A 24291-nucleotide genomic window follows, 5' to 3' on the forward strand; every position below is an offset into this window, starting at 1 on the left:
AACTTTTAATAGAAGTCAGGAACAGCAGTCCCACTGCGCATTTCCCTTCCACTCCAAAGATAAGCATCTGTTGAGAAATGTTAAGGCATGACTAATTACCCTTGAACCACCTGTAATGGCTGAATAGTAGCCCTGGTCAACCATCACCCCGGTGATGGGGAACGAATCAGCCAATTGGTCGGACAAAGGGTTTAATCATCAATAGAAAGCAGGGACACAGGGAAAAAATTGCTGTAGTAATCATATTAGTTACTGCTGCTTTAAGTTGCAAAACAAAGAGATAAACAAAAACAACTTGTCTATGCTTCAATCTGTAATCAAACCCTGTTTAAATGTGAGGTAAATGAGACTAGAACTCTGCTCCTCAGCTGTACTTCCTTTCTTCAGTATGCAGTCTCAGTTTTCTTAAGATGGCTAGTTTTCCCAATTACAAATACAGGTTATTCCTGCTCTCTGCCACTTAAACATTTCCTGCTTAAAAACAAGTTCAGATCAAACATTCAGAAGTTTAATGTTAGATATGATAATGACACAACATGCTATGGACAGAATTAAAAATTGAAACTGTAATGGTACTTAGAGTTTATACTTGAAAAACAGTGAATGTTCCAAGGTGGGATTTGTAATCCACTCATATATGTACTTTAAAAAAAAAAAAAGAAAACTAATAACATGAAAACAATGAACATGTACAGAAGCAGGCATACTGTGTGTGTGTGTGTGTGTGGGGGGGGGTGGGGGTGGGGGGGTGATCCTTCCCTGCCAATAAAGAGTCTATATACCAAGGTGGAATAACCTGACAAAGCCTCTGAGAGAGTTAGAAATACTCAAGGGTTCTAATTGCCGCAGCTTTTAACAGCAGCGCTGTATCAAGTTATGATCCACATTTAGGATGTTAAGTTGCTCAGGAGTGATCTGGAGGGTAAGGATGGGATTTGATGATCTAGCTGCTGACAACTTGTGAGGCCTTCTCTGTCTACTGTGCTTGGGCGCACAGGAAACCTACATAATACCCCCAACCCCTCAACCAAAGCAAAGGCCAGTCTTCACATGTTTGCCTCTGAACAAAAAAATAATAGAAGTGTGTTAAGGGCTCCCATCCCAGTTCAATTTCCCAGCGTTGTCAAGCATAAAGAACGAAAAGCACGCTTGGGAAAGAGACTGTCTTTCGTTTGCTAACATTAACCAGACCTGATGAATATAAGAAAAAAGAAGAAAAGAAAAGAAAACGTAGGGAATATGCTGCAGACTGATGGGTCTCCAGAAACACTACTGGCACTATTTTGTATTCGACATGTGTATGTTGCAAAGCAGCAGTCATTAGCACATCTTAAAATAAGGCTGTGCTCATGTAAAACTGACATTTCTCACCATTTTATTATACTCCGCAAATGTCTCTGTCATTGTTCCACACTAGTACTTCAGCAGACACTCCTCTGCATTCCTTTTTTTAATTGCTAGAAGAATTCTTCGAATGAAACAAAATAATATTTGCAAATAATAGCAAAATGGATTAACACTTATGAGTTTCTTCCAGATTTTTCTTGATAGCAGACTTGCACTGAAGAAAGGACAATGACATCTTTTCACTGTAATTTTTTCCCCTACTTCATTGCATTAGCTTTTTCTTACATGCATAATAGCCCTAAGAAGTATGTACCTCACAAGACATCTGCAATAACTGAAAAGGCAGCAGAAACACCTCACTAAAAGAATTACAGGCCTAAAGCAGATGCCCTATGCTGACAGACTAAAAAAACTCCAGGTATACTCTGTCGCATATTGTCTTCTCAGAGGCGATCTCTGCTTAACATACAAAGCCATGTCAAACCCAGAGCTGTTGGACATGCTACACTTAAAGAAATCCCAATCTATCAGAGCCACACGCTCCAGGGACCTAAACTTTGTCATCACAATGAACAAAACATGTTGGAGGGATAGGTTCCTGACCCAGAGACTCCCCGTACTCTGGAATAGATTGTCCATACATGTCAAGCAGAGCGCCTCATTGGCCCTCTTCAAAAGGAACCTTGACGACTGGCTGGGAGATAGGAAATGTACCTTGGGGATCACGTCAGTCGCTCTGCTAGACAGGGTCCAGAGAAGTAAATATTGTGGGAAGAAATAGCTGGGGAATTGTTATGGCTAGGCTTGTACAGGCCCTAGGGCCGATAGCCTAGTACCAACCTATGAACCTAAGTGCTACTCGATCTGGCAGATAGCTCTCAGGACAATGAGGCTTAAGTACTGATACCTTTGGGTAGCAAGAAGTACTGCATCAGTTACACAACCGGGACTCTTATCGATGCCTTACACTTATCTGACTTTGTTAATAAGGTGCATCAATACAAGAGATCCAATTAGAAAAGCTCAACTATTTGTCAAAAATATCATCACAGGGATACCATACAATTCAAAGTTGAAATAATGACCCCTGGTATTTAAGCCCACAGAAAACAGCCTGAAATAAGCAATCAGATTTGTAAATAATCATAGATACACTACACATTTAAAAACATTTACATTATCATGGTAAAGAACAGTTTGCAGAGGTAATCTATAAAGGTTAAACTTAAGCAGCTAAGTATTTCATCACTTCCAACTAACATGATGACTATAATCCATGATCAACAGACATGAACAGAGTTCAGTTAAACTCTGGTAATGCCAATTACCTTGTTACTGTTGACTTAAGTGTCACATTATTTTCAAAACATCTTCACTGCAGGTAGCGCATTTTCATACCCCTTTTGAAGGATGGAGACAAATTAAGATGCTTGATTTCGGTGGCTGGGTGGGGGTGGGGGGCAGTATTCCAAAGCACAGGGACAGGGCTACTTTATTGCATCTCCTAATTCTGATGGCATTTTTTTGGAACATGCAGCAGATTTGCTTCTCAGAACTGTGTTTCAGGTCAGTAGAAGGAGAAAATCAAGGAATGTCTGAATATATGAAAAAATAATTATAAGTAGGCTGTCCCTTGTTAAAGGGATACATTCATTCGAAAGCTTTATGCTACAGTGATGAAATTATGTTTGACAGCAGCATTCCAAAACAATTCAGGGCATGACCAGTGCAAACTTCAGAAACCTTCACAAAATAATTACAACTTAGTGCAGCATCTTGTTCTGAGAAGAAAAAAATTCTGGAATCCATGAGCACAATTACCTGCAAAGTAGGCTGCCCTGATATAGGTTCTGGGTAGTTTATCATATTAATGCCTAAACAGTTCGGCTAAGAAAGAAGCCTTGTGTAGTAGTTTGGCATGAATTTAGTTAACCTTAGTTATTTTTTCTACATACTGCCAACAGGCAGTTTTTATCTTACAGACATTCAAGGTTTGACGAGTTTATTTAATGATTACATTCCTTTTAGGTACCCATTTGAAAAGTCGGGACCTGCTAGAGCGAGTCCCGAAATACAGAGACTGCAGACTTACATGTACTAAGTCCAAGATGCCATTTCTCAGAATATTCTCTTTTCTCCGAGATATGGCAATCTCAGAGTTGGTATATATATATATATATATATATATATATATATATATACACATATAAGTTTGGGAGGGGTGTCTGCCACATGGGGGTGCAGAGGGGGCTTGCCCCCCTGCAAAAAGAAGTTTTAAGGAGAAGGGCACTTTTCAAGGTGTGCTCTTCTCTAGCTTTTTGGCCTTTTTTTCTTGTCCGCACTCAGCATTTTGAGTGCTGACATTTCAATAAGAAGGCTTTTCTATATAAAAACAGTGACTTCAGTCACAGTGTCAAGCCATGAGATCAGTCACTCAATCACTCACAACTTGAGGCTATAGATTAGAGCCTGAGTAAATCTGGATCTAGTAGAAGAGAGAGTAACAGAGTGAGATTTTGGGTGGATTGTTCAAACCCTGTGGAAGTGTGCAATATTAAGGGTAATACAGAAGAGGGTTTGGAATAATGCTTAAAGTCTTTACCTCACATATACAAGGTCTGATTCTGACCTCTGGCTATTAGCTATGCTTGTAATTATCTGCAGACTATGAGAATACTTATGAACCTATCTGACAGGATGACATCCATAAATGAATGTTATGCTAAAAAGGTGTTGAAGGAAGCATTTTGTTTTAACAAAAAACAGCGGTCTCATCTGCACACTGGATCAGTATGACTCCTTCATTACGCTTGTGATTAAGCATTTAAAAAGAAAATAACAGCAAGGGGCTTTTACAGACCTTTGTGCATGTTTGGAATATACCACATCCAGATAACAGCACCAGTCCTGCCAAACAACAGACTCGGTACATTCTGATAGGTATTTCTCAGACCACCTTTGTGGGAATTGACACAGACCCACCTCTAAGACTTAAGACTAGTGGAAAGGAGGGGGGTGGTATAGTCAAGAAATGTAGCACCCAAACAATGCCCTTTTTCAAGATGCTTGTCAGTGTTAAGACATTTTAGTCAGTGCTATGGCCATTCCTGAATCATCACTGGGTAAATGCTGTGATGAAGATGTTCTCTGAATTGTTTAAGGATGCTTTTTCCCAGGACTTTAGCCTCTGGATACTGTCCCGGTATAAACTTCTAATATTCTATCTTGTTGAGGTCACTCCATCTAGGTATGGGAATTCACTAGCTCTTTCCCAAATGAAAAGCACTTTGCAATCATATGTAATTCTACTTATGAGGAGGTATGGGACTACATCATGTGAAATGTCTTATACAGGCAGGAAAGGCATAGCAGCTGAGGGGGATCTAGACTTCTTTACTGATAACAAGAAAATGTATGATTATGACCTGTATTCCACAACAACTTATGCTTGGGATAAAGCACCACATTTAACATGTGGGCACTGCCGAGCACTGGTGATTCCAAAGGAATTACCTCCAGTTGATGTATGCAAATGAAGCAGAGTACAATCGGACAGTGTTAGCTTGAGGATACTGTGCAATTCTGAAAACCATCTAAGTACTGCAGTGCCTTTACAAAAGATAATCAAATCTCTGGTGACAGGGGCACTTTGCAAAATGTTAAACCAATAATTCTACCTTTCTTGGCACAAAATGTCATGTTGATGGTCAGGGAAGAGGCACGATATACTGTATGCCATTCAGTAGGAGGAAGTAATCTGAACATTACCACAGGCTCTGTCTGATCAGCTCTCTAATCAGGAGGCCATTAACAGATTCTACCTGAACAGAGACCTGGTGCTGGCTGTACTTCCTCTTTGTGCATTGCACATAAGTCTACAAAGGCGGCATGGAAATCCCTTTTCATTAAAGACCAAAGTTGGCAGAATGCTGGGTATACTTGTACCTGGAACATTCCATTGCCATATGGACAATACAGGAGGGATGTCACAGGTTTCCTCCTCACATTCTGGAAATTCCTGGTTCTTCTATCTTGCGAGTCTGGTAAATATATCAAGTCCCCATTAATATCCAAATTTCACAAAGTCCCCAATAAAACCCAAAAGGAATACTGGCAAACTACCTTGCACTCTGTCTCAATAAAATGGAACAAACTCCCTTTCCATATTTGATCCAGCATTTCCTTTCCCCATTTTAAAAAGGAGCTTAAATCCCACCTACTAAACTTCAAATTATGCCGTTGCCTTGACCACACGTAGTCTTAGTCTGTCCTACTGTATAACCTGTTGTGTATCTCAGCTTTCTTTCTCTTTGAGTAACTTCTGCTTAAGCTAATCTCCTCTCTACTACTATAGCCCCCTCTCTTTTCTCCTCCTCCCATTCTCCACACTATTCATCTTTTTCCCCCCAATTCCTGTCAGTGTCTATACATTGTCCTTCTTTTAAACAATCTTTTGTTTTTACTCTCATATGTAGTAAATTTTACACCACTGCTATCAGTGCAACCGTTAATGTTCATAATTTTTTTCTTTTGTTTTTCTCTTTATAATTAATTTCATATTTGCATTGTTATTTTTAATAACTTTTATCCTGCATGTTTACCTTTGCTTATGTTTGCTGGGGCTCTTTCCCCTTGGGTCTCCACTGAAAACGGGTTGCTTACTATCACTACAATGCAAACAGTTAATTACCTTTTCTTTTTTACAATTATTAAATAACAGTCACAATACAAAATATTTGTATATTGTCACTTTATCTTTACTTATGTTTGCTGGGGCTTTTCACCTCGGGTCTCCACTGAAAATGGTTTTGTTTGCAAACTCAGTTGGATTAACCCAGTTAACAAATGTGAAATAAATAAATAACTATCATCAGCTAAGCACCATGCAGCCTTTAAACAGTTCTATAGGGTACTATTCTTCCCACCCCTTCCTGGGGCTACCAAATCCACCCATGTGATTATAAGGTCTATTCTGGGGATCATGAGCAGCATTCCATCAACTGGAAGGGGTGCCATTTAAACAGAGTGACCAGATCCTTCAGATCTGCTTCCTAACAAAATAACACAAGGTCTGACACTTCAAAAAATAAACTGCTATCAAGTTATAACTAAATTCTGAAATGTGTGCTTATATTTTTAAGCCTATCTGAAGGGGGATAAACCCCCCACCACCATACATTTACTCTGTTACTTATAATACTAACTCTAAAGTCATTGCATCTTTGAAGAGTGGGGGAATACCTCACGATACTGTGGTCTACAGTTGATTCATATTCTTTTGTAATAATTATGAGGATTGTGTAACGGTTATTTTCAAACATTCACTGGGCTCCTTTTCAGTTCACAACCTCACTTCTTGACAGTGTGCTTAACACACACACACACACACACACACACACACACACACACACACACACACAGCAGACATGTGTCTTGAGAGACAGGCTTACAATGAAGGACATTTTAGCAGGCATCTACTGGGGGTGTACTTATCAATTTACAGGTCTACGTTATATCATCAAAGCAACATTTACTGTTTCCCAGTTTACTGACAACAAATTCTTGCTGGTCCATCTGACCACCGCAATATCAGTGCTGGAACATTCATCTTTAAAATGTTTTTGTGTGTGGGAGCTCCCACTACCCCTGCATTCTCAATTTGAAAGCTCAGCCCCATAACCCTGATCTGTAAGTCTGTCTCTCTGAGGGTGTACCAATTCACAGAACATGGAACAAAGTAGTTCACTTTCCTCTAAACCGGTGTGACCTCAGATACAAAATATTAAGAGATCAAAGGTATGGGAAACCCATACCAGAGGTGCTAATATAGTATAGGACTATACTTTATTAACTATATCACAAAACTGTACTAGACAGCAACAAAAGTATCTGTGGTTGACCAGGCACAATATATATCTTTACCAAGGTAAAAAAGCCCCCACCTCCAAAAGTACAAAAGTAGTCAGTAGGTAGCTCTATACCTAAAGTGTACCTTACCACAAACCTAACCATAACATGCACTTATGTGTTTCAGGTGATGGTGAGTATTCTCTGTAACCCTGGCTAAAGTCACCTATATGTCCCTCTCAAGAGCTTACAGAAAAATCCTGCAATAAAGCACACAGCATGAGCAGGAATGTGGCTGAGAGCATATTTAGGGTTGCCAAAATCCCATTTCAGATATTCAGACACATTTGGGGCTGATCTGCAGTACACCTTATAAGACTTCCTAAACCATCACAATGTATACAATCTTGCAAAATATATCATCATCAAGGCACTGTGGTATTCTGGCCTGAGGAGTACAAAAAGCACTTCATGAGCTCCAGATAATTGCAGATTGGGATGCATCACCTGATGGCAATGAACAGCCAGAGGAGGAAAAAAAGCAAGCAAGAGGAAGGAACTTTAAGTATGCACGTGTGCAGTGACATACCATCAAGTGCAACATGTGCACAGACAAAACATGATATCCTTACCAGTAATGTTGCCTTATCAATACCACCACAAGGCACATAGATAAACGCACATCTTGTGCACATGCAACAACTGCAGCACTAATATTTTCAATAAAATATATATTCCATAGTAGGCATGACCTTCAGTAGGTCAACAGACATAAGCAAGCACACAGAACAGGGAGCCACAGGCACAGACCGACTCCAAGGGTCATCAGGTACATGTGTGCTACATCCTGTTTGTGGACACCTGCAATGTGGCACAGATGTAGCATCAGTTGCTGGCCTACCCAGGCTGAACTTCCACACCTGATAGGAATGCATCCTCACCAATGGATGCATTTGTATACACTTCATGACTTACAGATGGGTTACATGTCATTCTGCAAAGTGTAAATGCGAGTGAGAAGGAAACAGTGTCCAACTATCTACCATAGCAGGGTATGCATGGTATAGGCTATAATCCTGCAGGACTATATTAACTCTGAATCTAATGCTTGGTTTCATGCTCCTTAGCTAATGGCCATACATATCCAGACCATGTATATACAAATTGTGAACTAAATGGGCCCTATCATGGGCAGTATATAACAAGAACATAAATTAGCACTATTGACACTATTGTGATCCAGTGATGTGGGTATCTTCAGACAGCACTCTCATACAGTCAGCCATCATTCTCACAAATGATCCAGTAACCTCAGCATGGTGTCTCTCAGCTTCACTTAACACACTGGCAAGAATAAGTGATACACCCAGCAATGCTCAAGTAATATCATCAAAGGTAATCATCATTCTACTGATTGTGTCCCTGTCCAAGATAGGCCCTGTTCCATAAAGGGTTGATTATGACTCATGATCACCATCAATTACTTTCTCCCACCAGAACCAATGTTCTTATCTGAACACACTTCTTCAATGATAACAGGGTCTGAGAGTAAGCTGGCTCTGCAGCTACTGACAAGTTACTGCCCAGTGAATCACTGTCATTTGAATATGGCCAAAGCCCTACAATGGGATGATGTGTAGGCCGAGAGATTAGAGATACTTGATTGGTGCTGGGATAAGACAGGACTTCTCTCAGTTCCTGGTGTTCCAAAAGGATGAGAGTACTGCTTGGGAGTCCCGGGGGGTGGGGTGTGTGTGTGTGTGTGCAAAAACCAGTCTTCCAGGTAACAGAAGACTATGAGTCTCTTCTACTGTAAGATTTCTGCTGCCATGCTAAGGATCTTGATAAATATACAGATAATACAGAATAGTCCAAATTGCAGCATTCTATATTAAAAGTGGTGACAACTCTGAAAATGCAACATAACTTCTTGTAAGAACTCTAGATGATGATGATGTGCCAAAAAGTATCCATTGTGTCCAGAAATACCATCTAAGCCCTCTGTGGCAGCACTGGTATGACCCCCAGGTGCATCACCATTCACAATCTGTCATACTGGATAAAGCTGTTGAAGTCACTGAAAGGAAAATGGGAAAGAACCCTCCCTGCTCTTCAGAACATCAAGAAAATGAAGGGTGGGAACAGAATCTCTCTTATTTTTCCCAGGAAGAAAAGGCTCTTCAGCTCCTTTGAGGAATACAGTCTGGATCTGCTTCTGAAGCTCTGTGCAGCCCAAATGATATCGGAATTTTTCATGGAAAACACACTAACAACTGTAAGACATAGCCTCCTGAAATAAATTCAATACAATCACAAATCCTTTGTTATAGCCCTCCAGGCTGAGACAAAAACAAAGCACAGGTCACCCACATGCATTCTTGATGGGTAAGCAAGAACTTTGAAGTATCCCCTATTAAGTGTACTCATGGGGGACTTTGCAAGTTGGACAGCACTGGGAGGGGTATATACACCTGAATGTTGCTCTTCTCATCTTGTGAGTGGGCTTTTTTTCAGGAAGATGGGCTGGGCAAGAAGAAGTAGGGCATCAAAAAGGTCATCCAGGGTGGTCAATGTCTGCTTCCTACTGTTCAGATCAATGAGGTCTTGAATAGCATATCCAAACAGTATGTCATGGTAAAAGGAACATCCATGACAACCTAAACCATTACAATTAGTTCAGACAGATCCTTGTTGCCACCCTAGGCACAGTGTCAACACAGTTAAAACTGTAATAGACTATATAAAAGCTCACTAAAGAAATCATAATAAGGGTGCTGTCCAAGGACTTTTTGACTTTAGAACCAGCAACATTTTCCAACACTTTCAAAGTTTAGTTCACAACAGTGACTTGAAATGGGACCAGTAAGACAGACATTTCAAGGCCTGAGGTGCAGAGTGACTAATAAGAACTCCTCCTTACTTATCTTGTCCAAATCTTTGGACTCTTTATCCAGAGGCCATGCAGATAGCTACTGTGGTTTCTGTGAACTAAGCTAGAGCACAGAGACTATACAAGAATTTGCCTAGGAATGTTTAGGCAAGAGGTCACTCCACTTCAACTGGGGGTTTGTAGAAGACATTAGTCAAACTGGGAACAAGAAAATACAGTTTGGATGGTTTCACACTGGAAAAAAATAGCATCCTTAATGACAGGTTCCTAGGGAGGGATATTCCAATGTTTCTTGACTTTCTTTCCGAAATAATGATTTACATGCTCTTAGGAATACTCCAGTAGTATAACTACACGCCGGTTCAGAGATGATCTCAAAAGGCCGCATCTCTCTCTCTCTCACTCTCTCTCTCTACAGGAAGAATCATCCAAGAAGAACTACAGAAGGAAGGTCTCATTATCCACGTTTTTTTTTTTTTTTTAACTCTTTTTGTCCCTGATGTCTGTAGGTCATCAGCTCCCTCCTGCTCAATCCGCCTATTCACTTCCCATCGCTGAGGCAAGGGTTGACTATCAAAAGGGGTCATCATTCAGACAGCTATCCGTTGCAGTGCATAAGTTTAGGATGCAAGCCTTACTACCTGTACACACCTGGTGAAAACCAGGGGGGATGTGCAATGGGATGACCTCAGAGGATGTCATCTCACTAATGAGTCATATTCAGTCCTGGGTGCCCAAACCTTTTACCAAGACCGGAATCTCAGAAGACGAAATACCAACAATTACCCACTGTGGAGAATCTACAAAGTCCAATATGTGCTATGTACTAGATAAAGTCTAGAAGCAAGTCTATAGTCTTAGTCTATTTAACAGATAAATAGAAGTGTGTATAAATAAAAACAATTATACATATACATATACATATACACACACACACACACACACACATATATATATATATATATATATATATATATATATAGAAGCACTTTGGAATCTTGAAATACTGAAATGTCGAATTTCAGTATCTTGAGACCAAAGTGTCAAATCTGTAGATAAGTGAAACTGCAGAATATCGAACCTGGAAATGTCGAACCCGCGGTACTGACGGCACCTTAGGTAAGTGTGGTGTTTTTAAGGGTTTTGGGGAGGGTTTGTGTGTTTGTGAGTGTGTGTTGGGGAGTGTTAGGTGTGGGTTAGGGTACGTAGCTGAGAGTCTGTGTGTGTTAGTGTTGAGAGTGGTGGTGTTTTGTATCTGTGTGATGTGTGTTTGTGCGAGGGGTGTGTGGAATGTATGTTGGTGGGTTTTGTGTGTGTTGGTGTTTAGTGGGACCTTGGAATTAGTATATATAAGTAGGGGGGTGCAAGCGGCTTGCTCCCTTGCTTATAGTAAGTGTGTGTGTGTTTGTGTTGCTGTGCGGAGGTAAGTGTAGTTGTGTTTTTGTTTGTGCTTTAACAGTCGTGGTTTTGGGTATCTTTATTTGGTGTTTCGGCTTTATAGTCTCGAAATACTGAAATTCGATATTTCAGTATTTCGAGATTATAAAGTGAAGCCATATATATATATATTATATATACATACATACATACACATCTACATATATACACACATGCACACACACTTCCATATGCATACCAATCCATACACATTAAAAAATCCTACCTGAATCATTAAAAAAAGCCCAGAAATTCAGAAAGAACAATTATGTTCTTATTATACAAAATACCCACAACTATTTCATAATGATGAATATTTACCCAGACTTGGCAAAGTAATCATTGTCCCCTGAAAGCTCTCTCACCTTATGAAAAATTTGTAAATTTACATTGTTAGGGCTAACTATATGGCTAAAAAATTGCTGGACCTGTATCACTGCAGCCAAAAACTATGTGCATTAATTAAATAGCTTATTTGCTTATTCTGTTTAAGAGACATTTTTCGTAAAATACTATCAGTTATATCAAAGACAGAGCAATTCTGAATCATTTGTTGTCATAGTTAAATAATGTGTGAGTGCTGGCTTTATATATGGTTGGATTATTTGCAAGTGCACTTCTAAATTACACAACATTGTATACAGGGCAGGCTAGCCGGAGAATTATATCTATGATCTTATGATGTCAGCCAACACCCCTGCTTATTCGAAATATTTGGTGAGTAAAGAAATGAATAATCTGCAGAAAAGATACACACGGTGACCAATATGAAGGTACTTATCCAGGAAATAAACAATAATATAACAGACTTTTATGGAAAAAAAAAAGAATGTGTATTTCATTCAGTCATTTTCTAATACTTACTTTAATCTATCCTGGATCAGCTAGCAACCAGATCTTACCCCAGCAAGCTATGGACATAACGTATAGGGCTCTACATGGATGGAATGCCAGTCCACTGCAGAACACAGTTACACACTGAAAAGAGTCATTCAGGAACTCTGTATACACAACTTAAGGGTAGTCGGATGGATTATCATCTCAGGATGCCTTTGATATGTAGAAAGAAAGCTGAGCCCTAGGCAAAACCAGTGTGGCTACAGAAACTCCACAAGGAAGGCATCCAGGATGAGAAGCAATCTAAAATATCAAAGAATGTAAGGAATTCAAAACTAAAACAGTAAGGATTTTGACCATTTCTAAATACTGGCTACAAAGAGGTGAAGAGTGAAAAAATGTATTCCCTTTAGCATGTAGACATCAACCTCACAGCGCCTGCATTTGTTCTTCTTTCACCTTCAAACAAAACTGAAACATTACAGACTGTGTTTGCTTTAGGTGTTCTTTAGCACATTTTATGTAAAGAATGAGATGTGATGCATTTTATAGACCGGATGGTCTAAGGTACAAAACAGGCCATGGGAAATAAACCACATGCCTTGCCATATCAAAAGAGGTCTTATCATCCTTTATGTTGCATACTGGGACATCTTACTCCACCTATAAAGTAAGTACCTATGTTACTTCTGTAGCTTTGTTAAAAGGCTCAGTAAAGACACAGCAGAATTGTCCTAACCAAGCAGAGAAAAGGATTTTTCACTATATATATATATATATATATATATATATATATATATATATATATATATATATGGTTCCCATTCACATTAACGAAAGTACAGTTCTCCGAACTACATTTTGCCTAGACCATAACTTCGAATTTACACTTCTCTGAAACGGCACTTTGCGATTGCACTGCAGTATACATGCACAAATATGCTGTTGTCACTGTAGTGCGATCTCGGATTTAGTATAGATATATATATATATATATATATATATATATGGGTTCACTTCAAAATCCTGAAAGTTCAAAATCCCGAAAACTCATAATACTGAATCTCATAATACCGAAAAACATACAGGACACCAACACTGACTGTATTGCAGCTACACTACACTGCACATACACTACTATCTATCCACTTACCTTAACCCAGACCCTAACCCTAAGGTCCGTCACTATCGCATACTCACCTCACCCGCCCCTAACCCTAACGTCCGTCACAATCGCACACTTACCTGACCCGCGCCCTAACCTGAACGTCCGCACAATCACACATCAGTGTTGGTGTCCTGTATGTTTTTCAGTATTATGAGTTTTCAGTATTTTGAGCTTTCAGGATTTTGAAGTGAACCCATATATATATATATATATATATATATATAGATATATATATATATATATATATATATATATATATATATATATATATATATATAGATATAGATATATAGATATATATATATATAGATATGCATATATATAAAATTAGCAGCCCCTGCAAAAATTAGAGAAAATTAGTTAATGTGGTTTAACTCTTTTCCATTTCGGCAAAGTGCCATTTTGGAGAAGTGTAAATTCGGGGTTATAGTCTCTGTAAAGTGTGGTTCAGAGAACTGTACTTTTGGCAACGTGAATGTGATCCATATATATTTTAATTTTAAGGAACCAGAGATGGATTTTTTTGTTGTCCTTATTGCAACTGGTGTTGGAACACAACACATTTATGTTCAACAATCAATGGTATCTGCAGATGAAAGGTATGGTGATGGGGGCAACGTTTGCCCCATTTATGCCGACCTTTTCATGGGGTATTTTGAAGCTCAGTACATTTATAGTCCCACTCATAATTTTACATCTCAGCTTATTATGTGGCGCAGATACCTCAATGAGTGTTGGGTGGTGTGGCAGGGAGACATTGCTGAGTGGCATGGGTTTATGCAATATTTAAATAAAAACAAATATGGCATTAAGTTCACTGGGAAATTGGATTTGTTTACCATTGATTTCTTGGATGAGAATGTAACTAAGGCTATAGATGGTACTATTATTACCAATCTATATAGGAAGCCTTTTTCCAAGAATTCCTTTTTGCAAGCCCACAGCTGTCACCCTGGCCACACCATCAATAATATACCTATAGCCCTATTTCAGAGGGTTAGGCAAATATGAATAACAGGCCCTGGGTTTGAAAGCACGGTTTTTGGCCAGGGGATATACTAAGTCGGTGGTGGATAGGGCATATAAACAGTCCAAGACCAATAGTAGGACCAGTTTGCTAAGACATGCCCAAAAGTTGAGACAGCCTAAGTCAGCAGGAGTGATATTTATAACTACGTATGGTAGTAACCCCTTCAAGATCAAAGAAACTATTTTGAAATTTTGGCATGTGTTAATTCAGACCCATTCTTTTCATCCATACTTAATGAAAAATGTAATTTTGGTTACTGCAAAGGTAAATCTTTGGGACAATATTTTTCTTCATTCAAGAAGGGTCAATACCCATTAGGGGGAACACCACAGACCTCAGTAGTAAGTACATACTGTGGTTATTGTAAATATTGCAAGTTAATATCTAAAACACAGTCTTTCATGTCAGTGAATACTAGGAAAGTTTATGACATTAAATATTTAATCAAATGTACTAGCACAAGGGGTGATATATATGGCAATATGTGAATGTGGAGCTTTTTATACTGGACAGACTTCTTGTACTTTGAAGCAAAGGACAGCCTTACATATTAGTGGCATAAAATATAAACAAGCTCGAAGTGCTCTTTATAAGCATATATTAGTGCACAATACGGCACATTTTGTGTTTGCAGGCACTGACATGGTCAAAACGCAAACCATGAATGATACAGCTAGGCATATTACATTATTAAATAAGGAACGTAGATGGATTATTAATTTGGGGGCCCTTTTTAAATAGGGCTTAATGACCAATGGTAATTCATTATCTTTTGGCTACCCTTGTTATTATTATTATTACCATTACTATTACCATTACTATTACTATTATTATTACCATTACTATAACTATTACCATTACCATTACCATTACTATTACCATTACTATTACCATTACCATTACTATTACTATTTTTCTAGCATGAAGTTGATAGATGGATATCTGATTCAAGAGTTTATATTTAAGTTATGGTTATATATCTTCCTGCATTACATATTTTATATGATGTATAGTAGATACGTTTTCACTATCGTAGGGGGTGCTTTTGGGCATTTTGTAAATTTATGGAATTTTCTGTAATGTTTTATTTTTAGTAATGATTTTTGTAACACAGTTGGTACACATGTGGGGGGAACATTTGCCTATACATACTTGATATATATGTAAGCAGGTTACGCATTTAGTAAACCTGTTAAATTGTTTGTAAGGGTATGATGTGCATGTCTCTTTAAATGTTTTCTTAAAGCTGCTATATAAACTGAGGCTTACTACTGATTAAGACACACATTGATGATGCCTTTGTGAAAAACTGGTCTGTGCTGCAGACTGTGCCTGGAATAAATTCTTCATTTGCAAATGTTTTTTGTTTTGTTTTTGTGTCCTGAGTGCTGTAATATTTTGGTGTTTATATATATATATATATACCTAAAATCATCTTGGGTCATTATGTGAAGGATCTATTCCAATCAATTAAAAAATATTTTACAGCAAAGGCACATTTACTTATAATCAGAAAAAGAAAATACTCTTCGAGGATAAAATATTTTTCTCATAAAAGTCATTGACCGTCTGAATCAGCCAGTACTATTTCCCCCATCACTGTGCTTCTAACCCAGCCTTCTATTTGTTGCCCATATATATTTTTTTTTATTAGCCAAGACATTAAAACCCTCACTAAGCAAATTGGTTTATGAGACTGTTAACTGCTTTTTGTTTAAATTGAATAAAGCATACAATGACTCATTTTTACTGTACTTGATGGAATCTTTATCAAGGGGAAACAGTTTAGGAAAGACTTTATGTCAGATTTACGTGATGAAGCATTGCAATTAAGCTGGAAAATGAGAATAAGGCAGGTTTATTAACCACTTTCCTGATGTCAGAAAGGTGCTTAACATTTTGTTAAGCACATCTTAGCACACAGTTATGCTCCTGCCTCACACTACAAAGCAACAGTGGCAGCTGCCAGCCACCACAAAACAACAGCAGAATATCTTTAAAAGCTGCAAGACATTTCACACTGCCACACGTTTAAACAAAGTGAATTACCTAACAACTTTTAAAGTCGCTCGTCCTTCAGAGGGACACTTTGCTTCTATCCCCTCTCTGAGTAGCAGCACTGTACTCCTGCTTTCAAAGCTATAAAACACTTTGTGTTCCTACACTTTTTTTCTGCAAATGGTAGCACATGCAGCACATCAAGCTCCACAGAATACAAAGAACTCTGGTATGGTCTCTCAGATGACAACTCAGTTATGTATTCTCAACTTGAATGTCAAAATTCACCTTTTGAGCCTCATTCCGTTCCACTCTTAAGGTAAGTTTCTTCACATTCGCTTCTTGGACACATAACTTGGTTATAATTGGAGAATTACTATAATTCTCACAGTTTCTTACAGGTCACTTTACTAATCAAAATATAATTCTTAGGTCCGACTCTAATGAACCATTTTCCATATGTGTTGAGTACCCCAATGAGATGATAAAGATAATAATTATTCATATAATACTTTATCCTATGTCAGTTATTTAAAAGTTACTGAGACAGTAAGGCTTCTAAGCTGAATCACGTAAATAACAAGTTGTTGTTCCACATGCTTCAAGCCACCTTTACATGTTATCTACTACAGTTATTTCTAAGTGGGTACTAATCAAGTTCAAATGTTCATAGGTAGGTACTAGGCTATCTGCCCGAGGGCATTTAAAAGCCTAGCCAGAGTGTGTCAGCTTTCGTCGCTCCATTGATTAATTAACTGAGCCTCTGTCAAGAAGAGTTAATGAAGTGATCCCAGGGGTGTATTTTCTGTTAGCCATACACTCGTCAAGGTGTTAATGAGGGGCTCTGCCTAATGTAGTTAGGAATTTTGTTCCAAAGCATGGGGAGTCTCTGTGACAGGAATCTATCCCTCCAGCATGTTCTATTTATTGTTGTGGCAAGGTTTAGCTCACTAGAGCGAGTGGCTCGCAGTGACTTGGATTTCATTAGGTGGAGCATGTCCATCAATTCTGAGTTGGACATGGCTTTGTAAGTCAGGCAGAGATCACCTCTGAGTAAGCGATATGTCACTGAGTACAGCTGGAGTTTTACCAGTCGGGCTGCATAGGACATATGTTTGAGGCCAGTAATCCTATTGGTGAGGTACTTTTGTGGTCTTCCTAGCTGTTGGAAGTGTCTTGTGAGGTGCATCCCAAACGGGGCATTGTACTCTATGATGGGTGTGATGAGTAGAGGGGCACTATAACCTCTTTATTTCTAGATGCGAACCCTTTAGTAATTAGATGGGCTACATAGAAGGATTTCCTAACTACTGTGGCAATATGATTGTCAAAGGAGAGATTACTATCTACCTGGGTCCCCAGATCTCTTATTACCTCTTCTGTATTAATGGGGCTGCCACCTATGTGGTAATTCATGGGTGTTTTATTTTTCCCAAATGGGATGACTATGCATTTTTTGGCATTTAGCTTGAGACCATGACTTTGACACCAGGTGTCCGTCTCAGTAAGGCCCTTTTGGAGAATGTCCTTGTCAGCTGGAGAGTCAATTACGGCTCCCAGTTTGCAGTCATCGGCGAACTTGGTTAGCCATAGTCCTCCTGTGTTTGCCTGTACTTCTGAGAAGTATATGCTGAACAGTAGGGGTCCTTGTGGGACACCACTTGTGACTGGTTTAGAGTTGGACCTGGAGCCCGCTATTCTTACTGTGTGAGTTCTGTTTATAAGATAGTTGGCAACCCATCTTGTGACATAGGGGTTTATGTTCAGGCTGGTGAGTTTTTCTATAATTCCTGAGTGGGGAATGGTGTCAAAAGTCTTGGCGAGGTCAAGGTAGGCTGTGTGAACTACCTTCCCCTCATCTATGGCTTTAGTGACTGTCTCGAAGAAGTCAACCAGGTTTAGTAGGCATGATCTGCCCTTAACAAAGCCGAACTGGGTCGGGTCAAGTGTTTGGATGTTCCCAATGTCTTTGTTAATGAGTTCCATGATGATGCACTCCATAGCCTTGCAGACCAGGCTAGTCAGGCTTATGGGGCGATAGTTACCAGGGTCAGTTGTGGTCCCTCCTTTGTGGAGCGGAATAACCATTGCTGTGCGCCATTCTATGGGCATGTAGCCTGTGGAGAGACTAAGGTTGAACAGTGTGTTTAGGTGGGGGGTTAGTTTGTTCTGTAGTTCATGCAAGACGCAGCCTGGGACACCATCTGGCCCCATTGACGCTGTGCTTTTGGCTTTTGAAAGGGCTGTTTTCACCTGTGCATCTGTGATTTCCGAGACACTACACTTTTCCGGTATTGTTGTGGGCCCTTTTGGGGGTGGGGTGGGGGTGAAGTTTGCACTGAATCTATCTGCCAGGATGTTAGCAATATCAGTAGGTTCAGTATATTTTGTGCTATTTTGCACTAGCTCAGAGTATATCTGCGAGTTGCCACTTAGATTCTTGACATAGCTAAAGAAGGCTTTGTGGTTATCTTTCGAATCCTTGGCTATTTTTCTTGCGAAGTTAGCCTTTGTGGATTTTATGAGGGACCTTTAGTTTCTTACTGATACTGATCATGGATGTCTTTCCTTCTTGGGATTTGCTTTTTTTCTGAACTAGTTTCCTCCTTCTATTGTATAGCCTGTATATGGCAGGGGTCCACCAGACTGGTTTCCTTCTCTTAGGGGAGTGAGTCTTGGTTTTGCTAGGGATGGCACGATCCATGCATCCTTGTAGGTGCTCATAGAGTGCATTTGTAATGGTTCCTGCATCTTGGACACTGTTAACCTTTAACGTTGGGGCTGTGAAACTTACCACCTATGTCTTAAGTAAAGTGAAGTTTGCTATAGAAAAGCTTTTCACTGTGGTTTCCTTGGTTGGAGGTGGTGGTGTGGTGTGGACATCCAGAGTGATTAGTTTAAGGTCTGATCTAACCAGTGATGGGTTGACCTTCGGTGTGGAACACCTGTCGCCCATGTTGGTGATGACCAGGTCCAATACGTTTTCACCTCTGGAAGGGGAGTTTACCAGCTAATCCAGGGCATTTGAGTTGATAAATTCCAGGAAGCGCTGGACCTGGGAGTTTGTACTTGAGTAGTTTTCCCAGTTAACGGTAGGGTAATTGAAATCGCCCAATATCAGGGTGTTCTGTAGGACCTACATGTTTTCCAGTGTCTCCAGAAAGGCGGAGTGGTGGTCCTGGGTCATGGAGGGTGATCTGTAGCAGGCCACAATTTGCATTGCAGATTTGCCTGATGTTAGTTGCACATGGATGATCTTGGAGGTATCATGCTGTGCCACTAACCTGGAGGTGTAGGTATCCTTTATGAATATGGATACACCCCCTCCTTTTGTGTTTCGGTCCATGTTCTGTGGCCGAAATGTGTGGTATGAGTTGTAGCCCGGTAGTGCTGGGGTGCTCTGTGGAGCCTTGAACCAGGTTTCAGTTACTGCACAGATGTTGACGTTCTCCATACTGAGGAGTGCTTCGAGCGCGTGTTAAAATCAGAAAAATATGCTGACAATTCAAAATAAAGACACTCAAAATACCAACACCAAAATATTAACATTTTATAATATCGACATATCAAAATGCTGATAGTTCAAGAGCATTGACATATCAAAATAAAGAAATCACAGTACTAATAAATGCAACCCAAAATATACGGTAAATAAATTTCAAAAACAAATAAACTACACTAAAACAAAACTAAACAAAACAAAAAAAAAACTGAAAGGCATAGCAATACCATAACATACCTATTTATTTATTTTACTTTTGTTGACCGGGATATATGTCCATTTTCAGCAGAGGCCGGGGAGAAAAACTCCAAGACAATAATACACATCGAATATTTAGTAAATGCTAGTTTCAAGCAGATTACAGTCATAAGCAATATCAGCATTTAGCACATATAGTACTGACTTATTATAAAACACTTTACAAAACTTAACATTAACATTACATTCAGGTTTAAGATGCATTGAGCAGCAATTATACAACTGACCCTTCCTGAAATGGTGTGGTAGAAAAAAATTAGATGTAGTTGAAGGTAAGACACCTATGTAATAAAAAGGTCACTAGTCGGGGTTAGTGCAAGGATATAACCAATGAGTTTTTAAGTATTTCTATACTTTGTTTTTGAATTGAGTTGGTGAGGGTTCTAGAGTCAAGTCAGCTGGGAGTCTGTTCCATGTTTTTCCAACAGAGTTGGCAAATAGAGAGTCCCCAGCTGAGTAGTTGGATTTGTATGTTTGAACTAGGAGTCTAGTGGATGATCGCAGTGGCCAGGTGCTGGTGTAGGGGCTGATAACATTTTTTAGTGTAGGTGTATTTTCCGGTTGGTAAAGGGCTTTATGTGCCACTATTAGCTGGTTGAACTGCAGTAGACTAGGCAGTTCGTGCCATCCTGGGCGATTTTGGTTGTGACAGTAGCAAATTTGGCAATGAGGTTTTAGCAGGATGATAGTTTATTAAGATCTGTTTTGTTTAAGTTGGAGAATAGAGGTGAGGTGTAAAGAAGAATTGATAGTAGATGGGAATGGGCAATTGCAATTGCAGTTCTAGCAAGTGGAGTAAGGAAAGGTTTGATTCTGTAGAGAGAGCCAAGTGATTAATGATTTTGATAGTTTGATTAATATGCACATCAAACTTCAGGTTATCAACTATGACACACAGTAGTTTAGTTTGGGCTTCTGGGGAGATGACAGTGCAGTTGTTAGTGGTTATGTTGAAGGATGGCAGGGGGGTCCTGCGTGTGGGGGAGAAGAGGAGCAGCTTAGTTTTGCTGGGGTTTAGGATTAGATGTTGACTGGAGAGCCATTTTTCCACTGTATTGGAGGTATTTTGGGTTAATGTGAATATAGTAGCTGGTGAGGTGTCAGAACAAATCAAGGTGGAGTCATCCACATACTGAATGCAGGTAGCATCTGGGATGACTGAATGAAGGTCGTTGATAAAGATGGAGAAAAGAAAGGGTCCTAGTATCGAGCCCTGGGGGACTCCTAATGTGATTGGTAGGAGAGAAGATAGCTTGTCCTGTCATAGGACTGCCTGTTGCCTGCCCTGCAAGTAGGACTGAAACCACTGGAGTGCATGGTTGTTTAAGGAGAAGGCCTTTGAAGTATGTATAAGCATTTTGTGGTCAACCATGTCAAAAGGTTTGGATAGATCTAGAAAGAGTGCTGAGGATAGTTTGTTTTTATTGCGGTTGTGGTTAATGACATTAGACACAGAGAGGAGGGCAGAAGTAGTACTGTGGTGTGGCTTAAAGTCATGCTGAAAGTTCTATGTGAGGCAGTGCATGAGCTGTATGTGTACACACTTCTCCATAATTTTAGCTAGAGGTGACAGAATAGCTATGGGTCTAAAGTTTGACAGTTCAGTGGAACTGCATCCTTTATGAAGAGGTATGACATGGGAGATTTTCCATATAGTGGGTACAGTAGCTTCAGAACTTCAGCCTGAACAGTATTTATTTATTTTTATTTTATTTTCAGTCTGATTACCGGGGAAGTCCACTCGTACTGAAAGTGCCCATTTTGAGTAGAGGCCCAGGGAGAAAAGCTCCATATGCAATACAGTAAGGGTTACATAACTATAAAGGTATAATACATGTACAATATTCATACAGTAAGCAAATGCATAAAATGTACAGCATACAGCACAGTTAACAGATATTAGAGAACACAGTTTACAGGTGTTTGCATTCAGAGCAAGCACGGTCAACTGTTTTTATAATAAAAGATCTAAGGTTCTTGTGTTATTATACTAGTAGGGGGGAGAAAGTTTGCATGCAGTTATTCTAATTAAGTAAGGTATATACTTGATGTGCAGTCAATAGAAGTAATTTGCTATTTACAATATATACACACTTGGAATCAAGTGAGAGATTGCTTAATCAGTGACTGAGAGCTTGAGTCTGTTGTAGGAGAATAGAAATATGAGTTAGAGGGAGGTTAGGAGCAAGGAGTATGAACTCCTTGGGGAATTCCCTTGAATTTAGGTAGGGTGTAAGCAGGAACATTTCCATTTGGATGACAGGTATGAGAAAAGCTGGGTTTTGAAGGTTCTGAGTTTGTTACAGTCCTAAGTGAAGGAGGGAGAGAGTTCCATTTCTTGCCTAGTGAGAAAGAGAGGAGAAGCTGGCCAGCAGGTCTTTTAGGTTTGTGGACAGAAATTAAATTTCGGTGTTCAGATCTCAGAGATCTATTTGGGATGTATGGGGGAAAGATGTTTGTTAGGGCTGGGCATTTATCTGGGTGAAATATTAGTTTGTGAGCAGTGGTGAGTTGTAGATAGTCTAGGTGGTTAGAGAGTTCTAGCCAGTTCAGAGATTGTAGGGTGAGGCAATGATGAGTGGAGGTTTTGGATTTAGTTGCAAACTTAGAGATCTTATTATAGCAATGTTCAAGTTTGGAGGTGATGGAAGAAGTCAGATTTGTTAGAAGAGGGGCTCCATATAGTAAAGATGGTAGAAGGTAGGTAGTTGCCAAGGTATGCCTTGAGGAGTTGGAGAGAAAGAGGTTATTCCTATAGAGCATACCTAATTTTTGGTGGGTTTTCTTTATGTTTTGTTGAATGTGGATATCGAAGTTAAGGTGTTCATCTATGATAATGCCAAGACGTTTTGCAAAAGGGACCACTTCTATAGCTGAGTTGGTTTGGTTAAGGACTTTGAAAGCATTTTTGTCATAAGAGAAAGCCCTGAAGGGAGGAAAAAGTAGTATTTTTGATTTATGTGAGTTGAGAGAGAGATGGTTTTGGTGGTGGTTGAAAATGCAGTTTGGGTTTTAGTCAGTAGTTCAGGAAGGTTGGAGGCAGCACAGACTAAAGTTGAGTCATCTGCATATTGGATAACTGTTTTGTCAGGGATGGCAGTGTGAAGGTTATTAATGAAGATGTTGAAAAGCATGGGTCCGAGGATGGACCCCTGAGGTACGCCAGTGGGGGTAAGAAGGAAGAGGTGGAGTTTGTTCATCTGACTGCTTGAGATCTGTCTGATAGGTAACTGGAGAACCAGGATAAAGTATTTGGGGAGAAATGAAGGTTGGAGAGATGACAGAGAAGGTGTTTGTGGGAAATGGTGTCAAATGCTTTAGAGAGATCTAGGAGTACTGTGGATACTAGGAGTCCAGAATCTCGGGCTTGATTGACTGTTTCTAGGAAGGAGAGTAGGGCAGTTATGGTGCTATGGCCAGGGAGGAAGCCGTGTTGGGTGGGTGTAAGGAATTAGCTCTGGGTCAAGAAAGGCATAAGTTAGTGGTGGACACATTTTTCTAGAATTTTGGAGACTGGAGAGAGTAGGGCAATGGGGCGGAAATTGGAAATATTGGTGTTTTTGCCTCCTTTGTGAAGAGGAAGAATGTAGGCTGAGCGCCAGAATTTGGGTACATATGATTCTTTTAAGGATCAATTTATTAAGATGCTGATTGGGAGAGCAATACCATCAGCAGCGTATTTGAGGAAGGTGGAGGTTATGTTGTCAGGGGCAATGGAGCATGGCTTTAGTTTAGATATGAGCCTTTTTATAATATTGGTTGAGATTGGTTTGAGCTGGAATATGAGGGGAAAGTTATTAGGGTTGTTGGTTGGTGAAGAATGAGGGTTATGTGGATTGTTGTTTGGGAAAGTTTTGGTTAGGTTAGCTAAGGTTTCTGTAAAGAATGAGTTGAAATGTGAGCTTAGTTCAATGTCAGTTATACTTGGGTCAGGGCAGGGATTATTCCTGGAGCCTGGATGGAGAAGGGAATTAACT

General features: G+C 39.6%; 1 protein-coding gene across 3 annotated transcripts in view; it reads right to left on the bottom strand.

The window, feature by feature from the left end:
• Nucleotides 1–24291, bottom strand: part of STX8 (syntaxin 8) — a 2187953-nt gene that overhangs the window by 1022416 nt on the left and 1141246 nt on the right. The window lies entirely within an intron of this gene.

Source organism: Protopterus annectens, chromosome 10.part0, assembly GCF_019279795.1.
Source record: "Protopterus annectens isolate FY-2018-M chromosome 10.part0, PAN1.0, whole genome shotgun sequence".
NCBI classification, from domain to species: Eukaryota; Metazoa; Chordata; order Ceratodontiformes; family Protopteridae; genus Protopterus; species Protopterus annectens.